The sequence below is a fragment of the Lithobates pipiens genome, unplaced genomic scaffold (assembly GCF_037356315.1).
Source record: "Lithobates pipiens isolate NorthernLeopardFrog02 unplaced genomic scaffold, aLitPip1_a1.2 Scaffold_52, whole genome shotgun sequence".
NCBI classification, from domain to species: Eukaryota; Metazoa; Chordata; class Amphibia; order Anura; family Ranidae; genus Lithobates; species Lithobates pipiens.
This window is the reverse complement of record NW_027507875.1, coordinates 4,012,626-4,033,666: the sequence shown is the minus strand read 5'-3', so window position 1 is coordinate 4,033,666 and position 21,041 is coordinate 4,012,626. Positions and strand designations below refer to the sequence as shown.

The 21,041-nt window shown below is 46.9% G+C and overlaps 3 pseudogenes; all 3 read left to right on the top strand.

The window, feature by feature from the left end:
• Window positions 1-10,155: 10,155 nt before the first annotated feature.
• On the top strand, window positions 10,156-10,274 carry LOC143957402 (5S ribosomal RNA; annotated as a pseudogene).
• Window positions 10,275-13,543: 3,269 nt separating this feature from the next.
• LOC143957281 (5S ribosomal RNA) lies at window positions 13,544-13,662 on the top strand (annotated as a pseudogene).
• Window positions 13,663-13,985: 323 nt separating this feature from the next.
• On the top strand, window positions 13,986-14,104 carry LOC143957360 (5S ribosomal RNA; annotated as a pseudogene).
• The last annotated feature ends 6,937 nt before the right edge of the window (window positions 14,105-21,041 follow it).

Genomic DNA, 21,041 nt, shown 5'->3' with positions numbered 1-21,041 from the left:
AGCCCGTCACAACAGAAAAGGCATCACAGAATGGGATCCACCACCCCCCGTCCCATACCCCTCAAGTACATGCAGTCCCCGGACAAATGCATTTCTCCCTTTAGCAGATTGTCCTCTCCTTACCCCCCCTCTCCCCCGTCCACGCCCCGGGGGGAAAAGGGGCAGGGAAGGGGGGAAAGGGGGAGTGGAAGGGGGGAAAGGGGGAGTGGAAGGGGGAAAGGGGGAGGGAAAGGAGGGAAGGGAAGGGTGGGAAGGGGGGGAAGGGAGGGGGGAAACAGGGGAGAGGGGACAAACATGCAGAAATGTCAAGTCCTTTAGCGCACTCCCACCAGCAAACACCCGGACCCCATAAATTTCAACTCCTCCCCTCCATGGTCACCACATCAAGATGAAAGAGGAGCAGCCCTGGTCGGTGCATGGAAAATCCGGCAGGCAAGGGGCTGGGGCCACCATCCCTCCATCCAACGGGAGACTTCACCCGAGCAGCAGTCCTGGGGCCCGCCAATTAGTGTCTCTCCTGCATCGCCATCGGGGGCTGTGTAGAGCATCCAGAGGGAGGCTGGGACCGCCCAAACAGTAAGGGGTAAATCCTCCAGGGGGGTCCAGAGTCACCCTGGAGGGAAGCAATGTCTCGTACCAATAGGCTCAATAAATAAGTCATCCAGGGTCCCCGAAAGCTGCAGAAGGCAATGTCGGCAAAGAGTAGGTGGGAGCCAGAGGGGGGGACAAGGGGCGCATCCAGGGGGAGGGGACACATATGCGGGAATGTCAAGCCCTTCCAGTACAGCGCATTAGGTATCACTCAGACCCCCCAAAGTGCAAATCCCCCATCTAAGGTCAAGACTCCAGAAGGGAAGATGAGCCGCCCTGGTCTGTACATGAAAGAACCTGCTGCCAAGGGGTTGGGGCCATCATCCCTTCCTCCAATGGGAGATGCCACCGGAATGAAAGCCCCGTGTCCTTTCAAGTGGTGCCCCTCTGACAATGTCGTTGTGGTATATGTGGAGCATCCAGGGAGAGGCAGGGACCACCCAAACAGTGAGGGGTAAAGCCTCCAAGGGTGACCGGTGTCAGACAGGAGGATAGCGGTGTCTTGTACAAGTTGGTTAATTAGACAAGTCATCCAGTGTGTTCCTGTGAGCAGCGGAAAGAAAGGTCGGTAAGGATTATGAATGGGTGGGGGCCAGGGAGTGCATAAAACTGCCACCAGATGACAGGGGCAGAGAGGGCAAGGGGATGAAACTCAGATCTGGTAGGTGGGGGCGGGGGTGAGGAGTGTCCCTCATATTACTCACGTTGGCCATACCTTGAAGCTGAGCGCTCTGCATACCCAGGACGTTCTTCTGTATAATCTAGCCTGTCTTTTGTACACATTAGTCGGTCCTCTGTATACACTAGTCTGTCTGTATACACTAGTGTATACAGATAAGCTAGATTATGCAGAAGAACGTCCTGGGTATGCAGAAGTGGAGGCTAGAGTGTATACAGACGGACTAGTGTATACAGAAGACCGGCTAGTTTATATAGGGAGGCTAATGTGTGCAAAAGACAGGCTAGTGTATACAAATAGGCTAGATTATAGAGAAGAACATCTTGGGTATGCAGAGAGAGAGGCTGGGTTACACAGAGAGGCTGGTGTATGCAGACTTGCTAGTGTATACAGACGGACTAGTGTATAGAGAGGCTTGGGTATACAGAGAGCTAATGTATAAAGAGCAGCTAGTGTATACAAAAGACATCCAAGGGTATACAGAGAGACTCGTGTATGCAGAAGACCGGCTAGTTTATACAGAGAGGCTAAAGTGTACAAAACACAGGCTAGATTATACAGAAGAACGTCCTGGGTATGCAGAGATGGAGGCTAGGGTATACAGAGAGAGAGACTGTGATACACAGAGAGGAAGGAGTATGCAGACTTGCTAGTGTATACAGATGGACTAGTGTATACAGTAGACCGGCTAGTTTATACAGAGAGGCTAATGTGTACAAAAGACAGCCTAGTGTATACAGATAGGCTAGATTATACATAAGAAGGTCCTAGTTATGCAAGAGATGGAGGCTAGGGTATGCAGAGAGAGAGGCTTGGTTACACAGACTTGCTAATGTATACAGACGGACTAGTGTATACAGAGTACCGGCTAGTTTATACAGAGAGGTTAATGTGTACAAAAGACAGGCTAGTTTATACAGATAGGCTAGATTATACAGAAGAACGTCCTGGGTATGCAGAGATGGAGGCTAGGGTATACAGAGAGAGAGAGCGAGGCTGGGTTACACAGAGAGGCAGGAGTATGCAGACTTGCTAGTGTATACAGATGGACTAGTGTATACAGTAGACCGGCTAGTTTACACAGAGAGGCTAATCTGTACAAAAGACAGGCTAGTGTATACAGATAGGCTAGATTATACAGAAGAAGGTCCTGGTTTATGCAAGAGATGGAGGCTAGGGTATGCAGAGAGAGAGGCTTGGTTACACAGACTTGCTAGTGTATACAGACGGACTAGTGTATACAGAGGACCGGCTAGTTTATACAGAGAGTCTAATGTGTACAAAAGACAGGCAATTGTATACAGATAGGCTAGATTATACAGAAGAACGTCCTGGGTATGCAGAGATGGAGGCGAGGGTATACAGAGAGAGAGGCTAGAGTATGCATACAGGCTAGTGTATACAGATAGGCTAGATTATACAGAAGAAGGTCCTGGTTTATGCAAGAGATGGAGGCTAGGGTATGCAGAGAGAGAGGCTTGGTTACACAGACTTGCTAGTGTATACAGGCGGACTAGTGTATACAGAAGACCGGTTAGTTTATACAGAGAGGCAAATGTGTACAAAAGACAGGCTAGATTATACAGATAGGCTAGATTATACAGAAGAACGTCCTGGGTATGCAGAGATGGAGGCTAAGGTATACAGAGAGAGAGCCTAGAGTACGCATACTTGCTAGTGTATACAGATGGACTAGTGTATACAGAGGACCGGCTAGTTTATACAGAGAGGCTAATGTGTACAAAAGACAGGCTAGTGTATACAAATAGGCTAGATTATAGAGAAGAACGTCCTGGGTATGCAGAGATGGAGGCTGGGTTACACAGAGAGGCTAGTGTATGCAAGCTTGCTAGTGTATACAGACGGACTAGTGTATACAGTAGACCAGCTAGTTTATACAGGGAGGCTAATGTCTACAGAAGACCGGCTAGTGTATACACATAGGCTAGATTATAGAGAAGAACGTCCTGGGTATGCAGAGATGGAGGCTAAGGTATACAGAGAGAGAAGTTGAGTTACAAAGAGAGGCTAGTGTATGCAGACTTGCTAGTGTATACCGGTGGACTAGTGTATACAGAGAGGCTTGGGTATACAGAGAGCTAATGTATAAAGAGATGCTAGTGTATACAAAAGACAACCAATAGTAGACAGTGAGGCTCGTGTATACAGAAGACCGGCTACAGAGAAGCTAATTTGTACAAAAGACAGGCTAGTGTATACAGATAGGCTAGATTATACAGAGGAAGGTCCTGGGTATGCAGAGATGTAGGCTAGGGAATCCAGAGAGAGACTGTGTTACACAGAGTATGCAGAAGACCGGCTATTTTTTTTACAGATAGGCTTGTGTATACAGAAGACAGTCTGGGGAATTCAGTAAGGCTAGTGTATGCAGAGAGGCTGGGACACCGAGACTATTGTAAAAAGAAGGCAGGCTAGTGTATATAGATTACGGGCACCTGTATACAGAAGACAGAGAGGCTAGTCTATATTGAGTGGCTGGTGTACACAGAGAGATTCATGTATACAGAAAAGCTAGCGTGTAAAGAAAACAGGACTTTATTTCTTGCTAATGCAACTACTTCTGAAACATGTAAAATGCTTTTTTCATATTTTGGTGCTGTTACAAAGTGGTGTGTTGTCAGTGGTGATATCAATGTGACAGTTAATGTGGAGAACTACAACTATTCAAAATAGAGCAAAAAGTTTATTTTGTTAAGTCATTGACTGATAGACGTTGAGTAATTGGCCGTTATTGGTTTGGCAGTACATGGTTTATTTTGATGTAAGATAGTTTTATTCTCTACTTAAAGCCGAGTTTTAGACGACTTTATTATTAGCATTATTCGCATTATTCATATATATTATGCAGAGTGTAAGTATTGCAGTGAGACGATATTGCTTTTAAAAGATTTGTATTATTATACATAGCATTGTTAGCAGACCAATAGGACAATTTACATGGCTTAATATTGCAGAGCGTAATTTATCAGGAAAGAGATCCAAAGCGTTAGTTGCAGTAGTTTCATAAAACTGAGAAATCGTTGCATTACTCTAAATTTAAAAGTTGTTCCGGTAGCACTGAAAAGACGATATTAGATGAGTGATCTACACATTTCGTTTACTATTTCACTATACCGGCTAAATGTTAATATGTTAATATGTGCTGCGTGTAAGGTAGAAATTAGATGGTTTAGTGTGAGCTGGTTTACCAGGATTTAGAGATAGTAATCTGTTTATACTAGTAATAAATATAGCAAAATAACTATAACGAGTTTAAGTGGAAATACATGAAATAACAGCAACAACGTGTTTAGGTTTTTATCAATCAAGTTAATTACGTGTCAGCAGCTAAATATTCTGCAATAGCAGAGATTAAGTATTGCAGTCGAAATGAGATCGGAAGCGATAGTTGCAGTAGCTCCAAAAAAACGGAGAAATCATTTCATTACTCTAAATGTAAAAGTTATCCCGAGCAATTAAACTGTTCACGGTAGCATTGCATTATTCTTAATATGTGCAGCGTGTAAAGAAGCAATAAGATGGTTTTGTATTATCCTAAAATTAGCAGTATACGTAATAAAGGTGAGTAGGTAACCTGGATTTAGACATAGCAAACTCTATAATCTAATTTAGCAAAATTAGAAAGTATAATATTGAGACAGTATATACAGGTCGAGTTTAAGTGGAAATACACAAAATATCTAGCTTACCTTTACATTATTCAATAGAGCGTTGCAAAGTAATACCAAGGCAAAATGTCGGAATAGCAATTAGATGAGATGATTGCTGTAATCATGAAATATCAGCAACGCCTAGGTTTCTATCGGATGAGAAAGTATAATAACTGGCAAAGTATGACATGGCAAAGAGACAAATTGCATTAGAGATGTGAGATGGACATGAAATGTCAATCCCCATTGGTTACTTACATGTAAACGCGGCTACATACAGCAAAGTGTGAGCTATGCAGCTAAAGGGTATTTAAGAGTAAATTGACGTAGCTTGAAAATTCCAACGTGTAAATCGTTCCATTAATTATGTTACGCACGAAGACGGCTTACACTGACTGTTTTCCGCTTCCACTGGTCATCGGCATAATGTATCAGTAACCATGAACATTAATAGTGATAGACAGCTTACATTAGGATGTATGCATGATGTGATTGTAAAATGAATGTAAAATAGTTGCATTATGTGTTATTAATGTAATCAAACTGTATTGCTATGCTTTGCTACTGCAACCACTTCTCAATCAAGTAAACCGTCCCACTGCTTTTCTCACATTTTGCCGCTGTTAAAAAATGTGTTGCAAGTGTTATGTGTTACAAATGGTTATCAGTGTGACAGTTAATGTGGAGAAGAAGTAATAAACAAAATAGAGTCAGAAAGAGAATCCTATTGCATAGAGGTAGCGAGAGATGGTTGCATTAATCTTAATGTGCTGTGTGTAAAAGGTTTTAAAAAGATGGTTTTGTGTAACTTTTGCTTTAACGTAAAATTAGCTGTAGACATTATAACTTGTTTCAATGATTTAGAGATAGTAATCTCTATAAAATAATAATAATAAGTATAGCAAAACAAATTAGGAAAATTTTGAGGCAGTATGTATAGGTCGAGATATAGTGAATACACAAAAGGGATCAAGGGATAGTAGCAAAGTCAAGGGATAAATGCAAAGGTACTCTATTTAACAGTAAATTGACGTAGCTTGCAAATTCCAACGTGTAAATCGTTCCATTAATTTTGCTGCGCACGAAGACGGCTTACACTGACTGTTTTCCGTTTCCACTGGAAAGAGAATCCTATTGCATAGAGGTAGCGAGAGATGGTTGCATATGGCAGAAAGACGGCTTATACTGCTTTTCTCACATTTTGCTGCGGTAAAAAGAAATGTTTTGTCACTGTGTTTTAACTGTGACAGATAAGGTGGAGAAAAAGAAGTAATACAGAAAATAGAGTCAAAACGTGGAAACGTTTATTTGTCATGACAGCTGATACTGGTTGAGCAATAAAACTGTTTTATTAAGATGTAAGACTAGTTTTATTCTCTACATATAGGCTTTTCAAAGAGTTGTATAATATAGGCGACCAATAGGACATTTAAATGGCTTAATATTGTAGGGAGGAAGTATCGCTGTTCAAAGGTAAGAGATTGAAAGCTTAGCTTGAAAATGGCCGAGAAATAGTTGCGTTAGTCTAAATTTAAAGGATATGCCGGTACCAATGAGAAAGCTTATATTAGACTAGTTGATCTTTGCATTACACAATCCTATTATTATTATTATTATTATTATTAAGATCATAGTGCAGAGAGATACTCAGTTAATGTCAGAGATACTCGGTCAATGTCAGAAAAGCAATAAAACTGTTTACATCGTTAGAGAGCGATAGTTACATTACTCTTAGTATGTGCAGCATGTCTGGTTAGCAAATGGATGGTTTTGTGAACATTTTGCATTAAGGTACAATTAACGGTAGAACTCATGGAAGTGAATAGATTTAAGCGGATTTTGAGATAGTACTCTCCATTTCTAATAAGAAATAAAGAAAAATAAGTCAGGATGGTGTGTCAGGACTGTCACATACTCACAGTTCCGGTACAAATATGCAAAATAGAGCAAAAGAGTACATGGTTTATTTTGATGTATGATAGTTTTATTGCATGCTTGATGTGGATGATTAAAATCGTGTAGTGATCTATATTTAGCATAATAATGAAAAGGCATAACCTGGCAATGAGACAAACTCCATTAGAGATGTGAGCTAGATGAAATGATGAGATGTCTCTGTATAGCCCAGATTGTCTTCTGTTATCACTTAGCCTACCCTCTAAATTCACTAGCCTCTCTATATACACCAGTATGTTTACACTAGCCGGTCTTCTGCATACAATAGCCTGTCTTCGATATACACTAGCCTATGTTCTGAATACACTAGCCCGTCTTCTGTCTTCTGTATGCCCTAGCCTGTCTTCTGTATACATTAGTCTCTCTGTATAAACTAGCATCTCTGTATACCCCAAACTGTCTTCTGTAAAAACGTGTCTCTCTTTATAGCCTGTCTAGCCTTTCTTCTGTACACACTAGCTTCTCTGTATACACTAACCAGGCTTCTATATACAATATACTCTATGCACTAGCCTCTCTGTATAATCTAGCCTCTCTATATACGCTAGATAGTGTTCTGCATCTCCGTAGTGGTAGCCTCTCCGTAGAAGCCAGCCTTTATTCTGTATTCACTAGCCTTTCTTCTGTATGCTGTAGTCTTCTATATATACTAGCTTCTCTGTACACCCTTGCATCTCTGTAATACACTAAACCCTCTGTATACCACAGCCTGTCTTCTGTATACACTAGACTGTAAACACTAGCTAGAATACACCAGCCTGTCTTCTGTACCCACTAGAATCTCTGTATACACTACCCAGTCTTCTGTATACACTGTCAGCTTGGATGTATACCCAAGCCTGTCTCCTGTATACACTAGTCTCTCTAGATGCACGGTCCTATCTGTATACACTCGACTCTCTCTATACACTAACCTCTCTATATACACTAACATCTTTGTATATACTAGCCTCTCTTTAAATTAGCCTCTCTGTGTACCCCAGCCTCATTGTTTACTCTAGCATCTCTGTATACTCAAGCCTATCTGCGTACACGAGTCTGTATTCTGTATTCACTAGCCTGTATTCACTAGCCTTATATATACTAGCTTCTCGCTTCTCTGTACACCCTTGCATCTCTGTACACTAGACTCTCTGAATACACTAAACCCTCAGTATACCACAGCCTGTCTTCTGTATACATTAGACTGTAAACACTAGCTAGAATACACCAGCCTGTCTTCTGTACCCACTAGAATCTCTGTATGCACTACTCAGTCTTCTGTATACACTGTCAGCTTTGATGTATACCCAAGCCTGTCTTCTGTATACACTAGTTTCTCTATATGCACTGTCCTTTCTGTATACTCTCGACCCTCTCTATACATTAACCTCTCTATATACACTAACATCTTTGTATATACTAGCCTCTCTTTAAATTAGCCTCTCTGTGTACCCCAGCCTCACTGTTTACTCTAGCATCTCTGTATACTCAAGCCTATCTACATACACGAGTCTTCTGTATTGTGTAATAACTAGCCTTTCTTCTGTATGCTGTAGTCTTCTATATATACCAGCTTCTCTGTACACTCTTGCATCTCTGTAAACACTGTGTAAACTAGCCAGTCTTATGTATACACTCGCCGACTGTATACACTAGAATCTCTGAATACACTAAACTCTCTGTATACCACAGCCGGTCTTCTGTATACACTAGACTGTAAAAACTAGCTAGAATACACCAGCCTGTCTTCTGTACCCACTAGACTCTCTGTATACACTACCCAGTCTTCTGTATAGAATGTCAGCTTTCATGTATACCCTTTCTGTATACACTAGCTTCTCTATATGCACTGTCCTTTCTGTATACACTCGACTCTCTCTATACACTAACCTCTCTATATACACTAACATCTTTGTATTTGTCTTTAAACTAGCCTCTCTGTGTACCCCAGCCTCACTGTTTACTCTAGCATCTCTGTATACTCAAGCCTATCTACATACACGAAACCTGTATTCTGTATTCACTAGCCTTTCTTCTGTATGCTGTAGTCTTCTATATATACCAGCTTCTCTGTACACCCTAGCACTGTAACAGTACTAGGTTCCTGTATTACAGAAACAGAACACCAGCAATAAGGTGTATACTGTGCAGGAGGCACACAACACCGACTCTAACTTCTGCACTGCAGATGCATGTATTGCAGAAATTTAACACCAGTAATAAAGGGTAGCTTCAGGTGTGTACTGTGCAGGAGGCACATAACACCCACTGTAACAGTGCTAGGTTCCCAAGCAGTAAAGACACTGTCCCTGCCTATAGTCCTCTTTCCCTGACCACCGCAACACACTATACAAGGCCGCCGCGCTGGCGGCCTTATATAGTGTGGGGTGTGTACTAAACCCCCCTGAGCTATAATTGGCCACAGGAATCCTGCCTGTGGTGAATTGTGGCTCTCCTCACAGAGGATGTCACATCTGTTCTTATTATATAGAACCTATTATGCTCCTCGTAAACTTTTTCAGTTTGGCCAAACGGCCGGACGCAAGTTGCCCCCGGTGCGGGAACATGGGGGGAGACATGATGCACATGTTTTGGAGATGCCCGAAGTTGATCCGCTACTGGACAGAGGTGACAGGAACCATTGATCGGGTGGTTGGAACCTCCACCAGGATGGAGGCGAAGTATTGTCTCCTGGGATTAGTTGAAGGAGTTGGAAACCCGGGAAGTAGCCAGATGGCAGTTCTGAGATGCCTATTTCAGGCAAGGAAACTGATTGCTCAACCCTGCTTAGCCTCCAATGTTGGCAATGACTTGTTTTTTTTCGCTTGTTTCCCAAGATGACCATCTTGGCATTTGTCAAGAGGGTTGAGTATGTCCCAAAGCGTTCGCCTGAGGTCACATCACCCTGAAAGCGCCCAATCTCAGAGGCTAAGCAGGGTCTGGGTCAGATGGGAGACCGGCAGGGTCTATGTTGTTGGCGTTGACCTTTTTTTTTCACTTGTTTCCCAAGATAACCATCTTGGTATTTGTCAAGCGGGTTGAGAGTGTCTAAATAGAACACATATGGCCACATCACCCTGAAAGCGCACAATCTCATTGATCTCGGAGGCCTAGCAATGTACGGCCTGGTTAATACCTGTATGGGAGACCATCTGTGAATACCAGGTGCCGTAGGCTTCTTTTTACGTTGTTGGTGTTTACCTGTTTATTTTCGCTTGTTTCCCAAGGTGACCATCTTGGCGCTTAGCAAGAGGGTTGAGAGTGCCCAAAGAGATCACCTACGGCCCCATCACCCTGAAAGCGCCCAATCTCATCTGATCTCAGAGGCTAAACAGTGTCGGGCCTGGTTAGTACCTGGATGGGAGACCGCCTGGAAATACCAGGTGCCATAGGCTTCTTTTTTTGTTGTTGGCTTTGACCTGTTTTTTTTCCCTTGTTTCCCAAGGTGACCATCTTGGCATTTGTCAAGAGGGTTGAGAGTGCACAAAGAAATTGCCTACGGGCACAACACCCTGAAAGCGCCCAATCTCGTTTGGTCTCAGAGGCTAAGCAGGGTTGGGCCTGGTTTGTACCTGGATGGGAGACCGCCTGGGTTTTCCAGATGCCGCAGGCTTCTTTTTATGTTGTTGGCGTTGACTTGTTTTTTTTGTTTGTTTCCCAAGGTGACCATGTTGGCGTTTGTCAAGAGGGTTGAGCGTGCATTTGATCTCAGAGGCTAAGCAGGGTTGGGACATGGTTAGTACCTGTATGGGAGACCGCCTGGGATTTCTCAATGCCATAGGCTTTAGTTTTAAGCTGTTGGCATTCACTTATTTTTTTTATTTTTATTATTCTTTTATTAAGTAGAACAACATAAATATAACAGTCAACCATACAGAATGACCCAGGGTCACAATTACATGCTAACAAAAAATAGGCAGCCAAATAACTCTGGGTTCTCAGAGGGGAGTCCTACAGTTTCATGCAGAAAATAGAGAAACCCCACCTCCGACATGTAGTACAGTATAACTAGTGCAGCTCCGTTCGGACAAATGTAATCATGGAGAACAACTGGGACCACAGCGAGCCAGCTTATCATGACCTACGTGAACCAGAGTAAAATATGAGCCTGTCATGTCCAGAACCCTGGGGTTCTTCTGGGTCCTGAAGGCTAGTAAGGAGACAAGGCATAGTTAAAAGGGAGGACGGGGGAAGAAGAGAGTGCAAAGACGGAGAGAGAGGAGGTGGGGGGATGGCGGCGGGGAAAAAAAGAAAAATAAAGACAAAAAGGGAGGGGGGGAATGCCACCCAGGGCAGACATGGCCTACGTAGGTAAACGTTAGATGTTCAGTCGTTTTCTGGGACGGGGGCACTGCTCACCTCCCGAATGTAGTCTCGAGTACCAGTAAAATACCTCCAGGGCCTCCATGTAACACTAAATGCCTCTTCAGTGTTGTGAAGGGTGGCGGTCAATTCTTCCATCCGGAGAATATGATTGACTTTGGAATACCACAGCACCTTGGATGGGGGCTGAGGCTGCCTCCACAGTGCGGGAATGCAGGCCCGGGCGGCATTCAGGAGTTGCATCGTGAGGTTTTTTTTGTATTTTCGAACAGGCTGTTCGGTCAAGTGTAGAAGGCACGCTACTGGGAACCCAAAAGTTCCTCAAGGTCGGGCATGCCCAGAAAAGGTGTCCCATGGTCCCCATATCTGAATTTCACCTCCAACAAACATCCGGGATCGATCTTTTATTCAGAAGGTATGGGACTCTATGCCAGCGTGAGACTATCTTGTATCTTGATATTGGTTTGCAATGGAAGCTTTATGTACTAAGGTCAGGATCTTCCCTATCTGTTGTGGGGTAAATGTGATGCCTAAGTCCCTCTCCCATTTGTGGATAAATGGTGGGGTCGACTCCTCCTCCTGACTACTCAATAGGTTGTACAGGAGGGAGAGGGTGTGTCGCACAGGTTCCCTTTTGTGACAGATGGATTTATAGGGTGTCAGGTCTCTAGGAGTGTAGGGGGCCCTTTGTATGGCCAGAAGAAAGTGACGAAGTTGATAAGGACTAAACAAGTCAAGCGGAGGGTCAGAAAGCTCGGCGACAGTTTGCGTGGTCGGGAGCCCTCCCGTGGGCCACACCTCTCCCAGACGCTGTTTCCCCACCACTGTCAACTGTCGCAGTTTCTTGTTGGTAAATCCCGGTGGGAAGTCTGGATTACCTATAACCGGAGTCATTGGTGATGGCAGGGGAGCAATGTGTGTGCAGCGGAACAACCTCCGCACAACAGCCAACGTAGCTCCCACTACGGGGTGACCTCTGAGGTCTTTTGGTAGGGAGGACAGGAGCCACGGGGAGGTCAATAGGAGAATGGAACCATCCTCAATCTCCATCTCCACCCACTGCTTGTGTGGGCCATTACAATGCCAATCAACGACTCTCGCTAGCAGAGTCACTCTGTAGTATTGTCTGAGATCTGGGAGACCCAGACCCCCCTTGTCCTTTGGTCTGGCAAGCAATTGCAAACGGGCTCTGGGCGGTTTGCGCGCCCAAATAAAGTCCCGGAGCAGCACCTGCAGTTGTCTGAAAAAAATTGGGGGTAACCGGATCGGTAATGTCTGGAACATGTATAAGATCCGAGGGAGGGCCATCATTTTGAATGCATTACAGCGCCCGAACCAGGTCAGTGTTAAAGCATGCCAGTTTCCCAAATCAGATTTCAGTCTATCCAGGAGAGGGACAAAATTAAGCAGGTACAATTGCGCTAAATCCGCTGCGATGTCAACGCCCAGTTAACGTATAGATTTTTCAGCCCAGTAGAATGGAAAAGCGGACCGGAGCCTCTTGGCCTCACCATCCGGGACCGATATATTCAATACAGCCGACTTGGCGCAATTGTTTTTATAGTTTGATAGGCTGCCGTGTCGCTGTAGAGACACAAGTATTTTGGGAAGCAAAATGTGTGGATTGGAGACGGAAAAAATTAGATCGTCAGCGTACGCCGCAAATTTGTGGTGTGCCGAGGGTTTGGATATGTCAGTAATATTCGGGTCATTCCGAACGTGACACATAAGTGGTTCCAGTGTCAGAATTAAAATTAGGGGAGACAGAGGGCACCCCTGCCTCGTCCCATTAGTGATGGGGAAAGAGTCCGAGCACCCCTCGGTCACCCGTACCGCTGCCGACGGCGTGGAGTAAAGCGACATTACCCAGCTCATCATGTTGGGGCCAAGACCTATATGTTCCAGGGTGGCCTGCATAAAGTGCCAGGCCACCCTGTCAAAGGCCTTCTCCGCGTCCGTTGACAACATAAGCAAGGGCCTTCCCTGTACATGCGCCGCATGGATTAAATTGAGGACTCGGGCCGTATTGTCTCTAGCTTCCGACTTATTTATATTTTTTTGCTTGTTTCCCAAGGTGACCATCTTGGCGTTTGTCAAGAGGGTTGAAAGTGCCTGAAGAGATTGCCTGCGGGCACATCACCCTGAAAGCACCCGATCTCGTTTGATGTTGGAGGCTAATAGAGTCGGGCCTTGTTAGTACCTGGATGGGAGACCGCCTGGGAATACCAGGTGTCGTAGACTTCTTTTTATGTTGTTGGCGTTGACCTGTTTTTTTTTCGCTTATTTCCCAAAGTGACCATCTTGGTGTTTGTCAAGAGGGTTGAGAGTGCCTGAAGAGATTGCCTATGGCCACATCACTCTGAAAGCACCCAATCTCGTCTGATCTTGGAGGCTAAGAAGAGTCGGGCCTGGTTAGTACCTGGATGGGAGACCACCTGGGATTACCAGTTATTGTAGGCTTCTTTTTATGTTGTTGGCGTTGATTCGTTTTCTTTTTTTTGCTTGTTTCCCAAGGTGACCATCTTGGCATTTGTCAAGAGGGTTGAGAGTGCCCAAAGAGATCGCTTACAGCAGCATCACCCTGAAAGAGCCCTATCTCTTCTCTTCTCTGAGGCTAAGAAGGGTTGGGCCTAGTTAGTACCTGGATGGGAGATGGCGTTGGAATACCAGGTGCCGTATTCTTCTTTTTATGTTGTTGACATTGACCTGTTTTTTTTTTCACTTGTTTCCCAAGGTGACCATCTTGGCATTCGTCAAGAGGGTTGAGAGTGCCCGAAGAGATCACCTATGGCCCCATCACCCTGAAAACGCCCAATCTCGTCTGATCTCGGATGCTAAACGGTGTCGGGCCTGATTAGTAACTGGATGGGCGACCGCCTGGGAATACCAGGTGCCATAGGCTTCTGTTTTTTTTTTTTTTTATTTAGTAGTATGCGACATACAATGCAAAGGCAACTTCACAGAATGTGTGATACAAATAGTTACAAACAAATGATCATATTGCATGGATATCAGAGCCAATGGTAAGAAGTCTGAGGAGAATAGCACGTGTACAGCTTTGCGGTCATATCAAGATGAGATTAAAGCTCCATCTCGTTGGGATCCTCTACCACTTAAAATATTATTGATACTAGCCCTGCTACCCTCGAAGAGTTTAGATATCCATAGATAGGGGAAGAGTATTGTGTAGTAGTCAAATGGGGTCGGAACATACCATTTTCTTTTCCCTTTTTTGAGTTAAGAAGGGAAATAGTAGAACTGAAAGGAGGGAGAAGGGGAAAGAGAAGATTGGGGAAGGAAATGGCAGAAAAGGAAAAGAAGGGGTAAGGGGGTGTCGTGGGTAGAGTGGATAGGGTGGGGTCCCCTCCCAGGGAGCAAGAGATGCCCTCGGCTGGGTAGGGTCCCCTCCCAGGGAGCAAGAGACGCCCTCGGCTCACCAGCTCATCAGCTGTCCAACGTTTGGAACAGCGATCTCCAACGATCACCATGAGCTTACTATGTCTCGCGGAGGTATTCCTCCGAAAAGCGAAACTGGGTCCAGTAGAACCATCTGTTCCCATGCTCCTCCGTTTTATCCCTCATTGTGGCAGTCAGGTCTTCCATTCGTTCAATATCATTTACCCTTGCGAACCACTGGGTCACCATTGGAGCAGATTGCTCTTTCCACGACTTGGGATGCAGGCCCTAGCTGCATTGAGGAGATGTTTAAGTAAGGACTTATGATAACGCTTTCTCGACATAGGAGTTAGATTGAGAAGAACTGCTGCGGGATCATTGGCTAAGGAAATGTCTGTGAACTTGTGGATGAGTCTCAGGACAGGCTGCCAGAATGTTTGTAATTTAGGGCATTCCCAGAAAATGTGGAGAATGGTGCCAGTCTGTTGCCCACAGTGACAGCAGAGGTCAGATTGACCGGGGAATATTTTGGCCAACACCACCGGTGTACGATACCAGCGTGTGATCAGCTTATATGAGATCTCCTGATATTTACTGCAGAGTGACGACTTATGGGCGAAAAAGAGTATTCTGTCCTTCTGTGGTTTGGAGAATGTAGTTTGTAAGTCCCTTTTCCATTTAGCTAGGAAGGGTGGATCCGTGGAGGATTGTGCGTCTGTCAGGATTTGGTAGGACCTAGAGAGGGAACCACGAATTGGGCCATCATCCAGGCAAAGTTCCTCGAAGGGGTGGAATTGTCTAGAGGAGAACGAATGGTTAGGTAGTGATCCGAGGAAATGGATTAGCTGTCTAGCTCTCCAGCTATCCAATGCAACAGGTACTTGCTCTAGCAGTATGGTCCCCGTGGGAATCAAGCCCGTGGGTCCAAGAAATAGGGCTGCTCTCAGAAGCCCTTTCGGGGCTTGCCTGGTAAAGGCCTGGTCAGACAGGCCCGGAGGGAATCTAGGATGTCCAATAATTGGGGTCATAGGAGAAGGGAAGTTAGTCAGGTGGGAAAGGTGAAAAAAACTATCCATCTCGGCGAGCGAGGGGCCAATTAACGGGTGAGTAGTCACACAGGGCTCCAATGGCCTCCCCGCCCAAGGCAGACCAGCCAGTGGAACCCGTGCCATCTCCTGCTCTAGCTTGACCCATAGCTTCAGTTCCCCATGCCGGTGTCTTATCACATATGGTCCCCCATCGGATAGTGTCCGCTGTGTACTGCGCATGCGCAGTACACAGCAACACAGATTCCGAAAATTGCCGAGCATGAACGGCGCCTGCGCACTGAGTCCAGGTTCTATCCCCACTATCCAAGTGGACATAGAGTAAGAATATAAAAGAGCCGAGCGCAGCGAGGCCGAGCCCGAAGCGTGGCGAGCGAAGCTCGCCTGCGAGCGAAGCTCGCCTGCGAGGGGCCCTCTAATATTCACAACCCTATGTCCGCTTGGATGGTGGGGCTACCACCTCCACTCACCGCGCAGGCACCGTTCAGCTTCAGAGATTTTCCGAAGCTTCGTCTGCTCCGTACTGCGCATGCGCAGTACGGCGCGGACACTATATCATGGCCGGACAGTATATGGCAGAACACTGGCACCAGTCAACCACCGGTGTCATGTGCGTCGCTGTGTAATATAGAGCAGGGTCCGGGAAGCCAATACCTCCCCACAATTTCGGTCGCAATTGCATTGCCCTACCAATACGCATATGTTTTCCGCGCCAGAGGAACTTGATAAAGATTGAGCGAACCGCATGAAAGAAAGTCTGGGGTATTTTGATAGGTAAGGCTTGTAGTAGATACAGAAGTCGTGGAATCGCGTTCATCTTCAACACATTACAGCGTCCGAACCATGACAGAGCTAGTGGGTCCCATCTTTTAAGGTCCGCTGTAAGCCCATGGGCTTCTTTTTATGTTGTTGGCTTTGACCTGTTTTTTTTTTGCTTGTTTCTCAAGGTGAGCATCTTGGCGTTTGTCAAGAGGGTTGGGCGTGTCTTGAGGAGAACGCTTACGGCCACATCAACCTGAAAGCACCCGATCTCGTCTGATTTCAGAGGCTAAGCAGCGTCAGGCCTGGTTAGTACCTGGATGGGAGACTCCCTGGGAAGACCAGGTGCCATAGAAGGATCTGGTCTGGTTAGTGTCTTGATTGGGAGATCGCCTGGGAATATACTGGATGCCGTAGGCTTCTTTTTATGTTGTTGGCTTTGACCTGTTTTTTTTAGCTTGCTTCCCAAGGTGACCATCTTGGCCTTTGTCAAGAGGCTTCAGAGTGCCCAAAGAGAGTGCCTACGACCAAATCACTATACTATATATCTATATCTATAATAATAAATAATATTTTTAGTTATTATATATAAGATACTATATAGGTGATTTGGCCGTAGGCACTCTCTTCGGGCACTCTGAAGCCTCTTGACAAAGGCCAAGATGGTCACCTTGGGAAACAAGCTAAAAAAAACAGGTCAAAGCCAACAACATAAAAAGAAGCCTACGGCATCCAGTATTCCCAGGCGATCTCCCAATCAAGACACTAACCAGGGGGGCGTGGCCTAGGCATGAAGGAGTGAGGACGCTCTTTTCCGGAGCTCCCGGTCCGTGACCCCTCCGCACCCCTTTACCACAGTCTGGTCGCATATTTCGGCATCGCCGACATCCCCGCGCTTCGGCGGAACACAGCCAGCCGAGCGGGGTCCGCCGCTGCTGCCATGGACAGGTACTTGGTCCCGCTGCAGCCTCCGGCCTCCACGCCGGATCCAGCCAAGATGGCGCCCGCGGCCTCCGGCGCTCCAGGCACAGAGGGAAGGTGAGCAGACTGCTATGCAGGGACACGACATGCCCCCGTTCTCCCCGCCTAGTGACTTGTCCCCATGTCTCCCACGCTCACTGTCCATGGCCTCGCTTGACAGCCCGGACCATAGCGGCCTGCCACCCTGGTTCCCTCACAACTCCCAACTGTCCCAGAGACCCTCCCGCAGTGGAAGCCTCATCCCAGGACCGAATGGCCAGGCTGCTCTCGCCTCAGACACACAGGGGGACCCACCGCTGCCACCAGCACCGGCATTATTGGGGGACAAGGCCATCCTAGCTATACTCCAAAACCTTCCCACTAAAGCAGACTTTAGCTGTATGGCAGCCAGGATTGAAACGACCTTGCGACATGAAATCGCAGGGGTCAAACGTGACGTGTCGGCTACGAACGAGCGGGTGACCACCCTGGCATCGGATGTGACCTCCCTGACCACTGATGTTTCTGGCCTGCAAGCCGCACATGATACCCTTGCTGACAGAGTGGCACAGTTGCAACTCCTAGTGGATGACCTTGAGAATCGCAACCGCAGACGCAACATCAGGATCAGAGACTTGCCCGAAGCCACTGGCCAGGCAGACCTCAAAGCCACAGTTACAGCTATATTTAACGCCTGTCTGGACCGCGCTGCTGACACAGTAATAGCCATTGATAGAGTCCACAGGACCCAGGGCCCCAGGAGCCCCACAGAGAACCGGCCACGTGACGTTTTATGCTGTCTCCACAATTACTCAGTTAGGGAGGATGTCCTGCAAGCGTCGTGGCGCAAAGGCAGCATTGATTTTGACGGGGCCCAAGTCACCCTTCTGCCAGATGTATCCCGCAAGACCTTCCAGATGAGACGCTGTCTGCGACCCCTTCTGGAACACCTAACTGAACGGAGGATTCCATACAAGTGGGGCCATCCGTTTCACCTTATAGTGCGCAAAAATGGGAGGCCCCTTGCGCTACGACACCCTTCGGAAGTCCCTTCTTTTCTGGAGGCTTTTGGGCCTGCCCTCGGTTCAGGTCCCCGACTGGTTGGCTCCTGTTGTCCCCCAGGGAGCAGTGGCCCCGACGAACAACCCCTCAACCAGGCCACAGAGAGTGAGACGCCACCATCGATCCCAACGTCAGAGATCGCAGGCCCCTCAAGATCGTGAACCCTGAGAGAGTACAGTAATTTTCCGTTATTCCTGTGTTATACCCTTTTTTTTTTGGTTTTCTTTTTCTCTACCAACATAGACGGCTGGAGTATCCAGCTTTGTGTTGTTTACCATGCCACGGGCCATTGTTCCCAGCGCCCCCGCTAGGGGAGAGGAAGGACATTGGAAGAACAGAGTTGGACACTGCACTTCCTGGACGAAGCCCTGAGTTATTGGCGGTACTGTTCACCATTCTCGTTACTGTTTATCTACACTTGCCCTAGTCTCGGCGCTCTTTGTGTTTTTGGACTGCCTGGTGGTGCCCCCCGGGTGCCCCTGGGCGGCGTTCCCGCTCCCTCCCCCTCTCCTCCCCCCCCCCTTTTTTCCATTTTTTTGGGGGGGGGGAGGGGCGGGTGCCTGGGTGGTATAAAGTTATCTATACTCTGTGTTGAAAAGTTTAATATGTTGGTCTAATTATGCACTGTTCTACTGTTGTTAACTGCCCGATACCTGCTGCAGTGATGTTCTATAATGCGTTTGATGTCGTAGTTAAGATGCCAAAGAAGCTCTGTGCACGCCCGATTGCGACTGCATGGACCATGGGATGCTGGAGGGGTACTGCACCGATGAGTTCCTCCCTCTGCAGTGCCTTACCTCTTCCCCCACTAGGCCCCTCTGCCCTAACCGGCAGGTTCTGTCCGATAGGAGCTTTAGCAATTCCCCGATCTATCCCCACCCCTCCTACCCTCCTCCTCCCTACTAACTCCGGACCTTCTCCGCTTCGTTACTGCTTTTCCTTTTTCTCCTCCTCTTCCTCTGTGCTTGAACTCTATATCTACTACTGACTCTGGTGGAGACCGCCGGCCGGGTACCACTGCCGTCATGGCCCTGAAGCTGGTTTCCTGGAATGTGAAAGGGCTGAATGTACCTGAAAAAAAGGTCCAGCTGCCTAACAGAATTGTGGCGGATGAAGCCCCAAATAGTTTTCCTCCAGGAGACCCATTTCAGGACAGACCAAATACCACGGCTTTATAGTAAGCACTTCCCCCTGGCCCACCACAGCACGTCCCCTACTTCCAAATCGAGAGGAGTGTGTGTTCTTCTTGCTAAAAACTTGCCATGGCGCCTGTTAGCTGTCCAAGCCGATAGTGAAGGGAGATATCTCTTCATTAAGGGAACTCTCCACTCGCAAACTTTTACTCTTGCCAACCTATACATGCCGAATGTGGACCAGCTGCTGGCCTTAGAAGCATGCTTGGATGCCCTGGCTGCATTCTCGGAGGGTACTTTGATCGTTGGGGGGGACTTTAACCTCACCTTGGACCCCCGCAGAGACTCATCATCGGGCACCTCTGCGATTTCTGCGAGAACGCGTTCACACATAAGAGACCTGCTACACTCCCACCGACTGATCGATGTGTGGCGTACGCTTCACCCACAGGATAGGGACTATACATTCTTTTTCACCGCTCATGGTTCTTACTCACGTATAGATATGTTTTTAGTCACCCACAATGCTATCCCGGCGGTCACAGACGCTCAGATAGGCCACATAGCCCTGTCTGACCATGCCCCGATTTCTTTGATGCTGAAGCTACAACAGGAGTCGCGTGGTCAGTCCTGGTGGAGACTGAACGAGTCTCTCCTGAAGGACCCTGAGACCCACGCAGACCTGCTTAGGGAATTAGAAAGTTACTTTGATCATAACCGTGATTCTGTTTCCAACCCCCTCATGTTATGGGCGGCTCATAAATGCTACATTAGGGGCATTCTTATTAAACATGGTCATAGACTCAAAGTGGCCAAAACTGAGGCTCTCTCCAAACTTATTGCCAAGTTGCATGCGTGTGAACAACGACACAAATCCCAGCCGACTGCTGCGCTGGAGGTGGAGGTGAGAGATCTTAGAGAACAAATCAGAGATTTCTCTCTCTTTCAGGCTAGAACCAGACTCATGTGGGTCCGCAGGAAGTATTATGAATATGGAGACAAGTGTAGTAGGTCCCTAGCGAACTCCCTGCGTGCCCAACGCAACGCGTCCTTCATTCCAACCATAACCTCCCCTTCGGGTGCCAAGCTTTATGATTCACGGGAGATAGCGGAGTGTTTCCGATCTTTCTATGAAGCCCTTTATAACTTGCACCCCCGGGACTCAGGAGACGCCCTCCAGGCCGGCACAGCGGCCATTGACGAGTACCTAGCTTCGGCAAACCTCCCGTCGCTGACACAGGAAGAGATAGAGCTTCTCTCGCAACCTATCTCCCCGGAGGAATTGTCGGCAGCGTTAAGAGACTCACCCAAGGGCAAGCACCAGGCCCAGATGGGTTTACGGTCCCTTATTATAAGGCCTTCCTCTCCCTGTTGTCCACGCCGTTTGTGTCAGCTTTTAACGCCCTATTGGAGGGCCAGACCTTTCCACCGGAGCTGTTGCAGGCAAGCATCTCGGTCATACTCAAGCCGGAGAAGGATCCGC